Here is a 4472-nt window from a genome sequence, read left to right as displayed (position 1 = left end):
TGGCGCGAGCGGCTACAACGCGCGGGGGGTGCGGTTATACACGAACTCGCCCGACCAGTTTCTCTATCTCTTTTACTATGCGCGTGCGCTGCGCGTCGTTGCCACATTTGTCGTTTACTTCTAGCAACGCGTTGCCAGTTTTACCATAATATTTTTTTGTTTTGTGTTGAGTCTTCTAAATGAGGGGCCATAAATTAATAGAAACGTAGATAGGTATACTAGAGGTAGTTTCAGTTAAGGAGCGTATTGATTGAGTACCTAGGAGCTTTTGCTGAAGTGAATAACTGTATGTCCCATTGAGCAAAAATATTCTTAGAAGTTAGCAAAAGCGTCCGCCACTTTAAAGCATAATCTTGTACAGGGGATTTTTATAACTGAAATCAGTTTTGAAATGACTTTACTGTAACCATAAAGTAAGGTATACGTTACAGGGATCACCATATTAAAACTATCCAGGCACAATGGTTACTAAATAAAGCACAGAATACATAGCCAAGTCTCCTTGATTCAACTATGTTATCTGAGTGAAGAGTACCTTTGCCACACAGCGTAAACAGAACGCTCTATCTTGGCCTCGGAATTATTAGGGGACGCGACGCGTCAGGTGCTACCACATGGGCCTTTACCTGCGCCAACACTTATTATTATCTACATCTTGGGCCAGATTAACGAACGAACGAGCTTTTTTTACACCACATGGTAGTGAAATTTTATTGAAAAGACTTTACTGTGCTCCCTTGCATTCATAGCCGCATCTGCTCGATTTTAATGCTATTTTTACGAGATGCCAGTTTATATTATTTTTAAAGTCAATAAAAAAGGATTTTCAGTACCCTGTCTTGTCGTATTTGATTACGAAATACTCTATATTATACCAATCGCATTTGAAGCTTATGATCGAATAAAGTTGACAGCTTTTTACACTACCTATGTACCTACCTACTGAAACATGACAAGCCTTGGTTACCTCATCATCATCATGATCAACCCATAGTCGGCTCAGGTCTCAGAATGAAAATGACTTAGGCCACAGTCCGCCACGTTGACCCATTGCGAATTGATAGAATTCACGTCTTTGAGAACTCAAAGCATGCAGGTTTCCTCACTATGTTTTCCTTTACCCTATCTACTAAAAATGCACATAACTTCGAAAAGTTATAGCTGGATTGAATCCCTGACCTCCCGAAAAGGAGGCAGGCTAAAGTAAAAAGTAGTAATTTTTTTACTAACTTCACTAACAGTGAATTGGGTCAGACAAAATTTAAGCGGTAGACTACGTCTCGTTTCAGATAAACTTGATGCTGTACAGTGTAATGCTTTTCACGTTAAACGTACAAGCGCATTGGGTAATTAGATATACTATGACGTGATACGGGAGAACTTGTGGCAGGCCAGCGATATGATATTCGAGTTCTCTGTGGGCGGTCTGCCACTTTGCCTAATTGTGCAATCAGAAACCAATATACGAGTAGGTACATACAGGTACGGTTCTAAAATAAATAATATGTTGCAACGGTGATGTCTAAAATTTCTGATTGTTAGTTGTATTCACTCATCATTATGTTTTTAAAATGATTTACGAAAAGTGCCAACTTTCAACTATCACTTTCACTTGGGAAAGCAACTGATGATTTATTTTGCATCAATTTTAGAGCTTGTCAATTGTCTGTATTCGAAAGTGAAGTCTCATGAACATAATATAAGTTTTTGTCGCCAAAATTGTTTCAATTATGTGCATAACTACCTTATTTTTTCACGGAGACCAGAATATTCAAAATAGTCTTACAAGCTCTTTCAAAAAGTTGTAGGATATTTGCCATTATTGTAAGCTGATAGCGACAAAACAATTTTAATAAAGCAAACATTTGTCCTTCACAAAATATATTATATGTACTCGTATTAGGAAAAAGATAAGCAAAAAGAGGTCCACTCAAGATGTTAGATAAGCCGGGAACTCTGGGCTGGTACCAGCGCCCTAAAGATAATACAACGTTTTGTCTGTCATCTGCAATTTATGGTTTTATAATAAGATTTATGCGTGTTTCTTAACTATATTAACTTTACTTAATTCAATATATTATATACTAGCGACCCGCCCCGGCTTCGCATGGGTGCAATGTCGATACTAATGTGGTTTCATTGACGTGTCATTGCCTCGGAAACTCTGAAATGAGAGGATTTTTTTCCGACCTAATTCACATTATTTCAATTTCTCTAGGGATCTCTAATTTTTTGAGAATTAAACTAAACCTATAAACCTTCCTCTTGAATCACTCTATCTGTTGGTGAAAACCGCATTAAAATCCGTTGCGTAGTTTAAAAGATCTACGCGTTCATACATACATCACACAGACAGCGGGACAGACTTTATTTTAGAGTTGATTTGACTAGAGATTCTTATTAAAAAAATTAAAGTAAAAAATACTTTTTGCAAATTTTTTATTAATCTTGTGTTGTAGGACGGTAAGTACCTATAGGTTGATCTTCTCTAACTACATATTTAAAACTAATAAAATAGTTAAACTCTGTCCAATCAAAAAAAAACATTCAGGAATTGGTCTCGAATCTCGATCAAAGCCTCTACAAAAAAATATCAATTAATTTTATTTGCCATAATTTTTTGAGAATTACAAATAATTGTAAAATGTTCCTAGTTATTAGGTACCTTAATAATTTACAGTCAATTCGATACAAAATAATGTTTTACCAAACATAAACTTGATTAAACAAAATAATATGTAGGTAGTACCTACCTACCTACTATCAAGAAAACTCTACTGGAAATTGCAGTCTAGTTATCTTAATCTTGTCCACATAAACAAGCAACTTTTAACTTTGGACAGTAAGACAGATACAGCGTCGGAATATCTCTACATTTGTTAAATATTTCAGCCTCAAATTACGTTATCTGATACAAAACAGTTTGGGCCATTTGCAGGGTCAATTTGCATATCAGCTAGGCGGGTGTGGTTCCACATAGCGTTTTGTTCATTCACCAAGCAAACTACCGAAATGTCTATTATTATTTTCATTGATGTCGGGGGAATATTTTTATTCCATGACAAGTGATTTAGGTACTGTGATTTCATATGGTTATTGGTGACGTACCTATGTGATGACTGACGATGTAGTAGGTAAGGTGGAAGCGGGCTAACCTGTAAGAGCCGTTTACTAGGCACCATCGTACCGGTATTTTTGACGAAAAAGTGAGGTAGGTCTCAAAGGTGGGCAGGAATTAAAAGGATTTGTCCCCTAACTTAAGTCCTACCAACTAATATTTTATTGGTCCTACCATTGATGTAGGCAGTAGGAGGAATCTATTGGGTCACAACTCACAATAATTCACATGTTTCTTACATTAGCTAGGTACTCATACGTAAACAGGGACTTTTCCATTGCTGCTATTTATTTGACATTGATATAGCTTGAGATGACTATACGATCCATACGATCAATGATGATCATTCATCTTATTATGACTGATGACTCGGCTTATATAAAAATATGTAAGTATAGGTACCTAATTATAATACTAGAGGTACTAGAGGATGCTCGCGTTTTATCCGCGTGTACTTAGGTTTTAAAAACTTCCGGGGTAAAAAGTAGCCGTTGTATTGTCTATGTCTATCCAGGCTATCCTTATCCCAAATTTCGCATTTATAATAGGTATACATCCACTGTATGGCTTATTATATTGACTAGGCTGTGACTATGTGCCTATGTGTAATTATAATAATAACTAGGCCGTTACCTAATTTAATATCAAACTTATTTTATTGGTATCGATAAGAATGTAGGTAATATCATTGATAAAGCTATCCACTATGCCTTCCTTAAAAATATAGGTAGGTACTTACTACTTACCTACTATTATATCTACCTACCAAACCTAACCAGTTTCTAAAATCTGCTTATTTCCATATCGGTAGCGACGAGTAAATTGAGTTAGTTTTACCGTCGTCGATAAAGTAGAAATAGTTATCTCGCGGGGAAAGTTAGGATAGCAAGATAACAGTTCGCTGGTTCGATGGAGCTCAGTTAACGACGCATCTCGACGTTTGCCATTGAGAAAAAGCGGCCAAGTGCGACTCAGGCTCGCGCAATGAGGGTTCCGTACTACAGTCGTATTTTTTCGACATTTTGCACGATAATTCAAAAACTATGATGCATAAAAATAAATAAAAGTCTGTTTTAGAATGCACAGGTGAAGCCCTTTCATATGATACCCCACTTGAGATAGTTACCTATCTCACTTCGAAAGTTGAAAATACTAATTATTAGTTCATGACCACAATTTTTTTTTTGTGTGATCTAACCCTAAATTCACGGTTTTCAGATTTTTCCCCAAATGTCAGCTATAAGATCTACCTACCTGCCAAATTTCATGATTCTAGGTCAACGGGAAGTACCCTGTAGGTTTCTTGACAGACAGACAGACAACAAAGTGATCCTATAATGGTTCCGCTTTTCCT

The sequence above is a fragment of the Maniola hyperantus genome, chromosome 2 (assembly GCF_902806685.2).
Source record: "Maniola hyperantus chromosome 2, iAphHyp1.2, whole genome shotgun sequence".
Lineage (NCBI taxonomy): Eukaryota > Metazoa > Arthropoda > Insecta > Lepidoptera > Nymphalidae > Maniola > Maniola hyperantus.
This window is presented reverse-complemented; position numbering follows the sequence as displayed.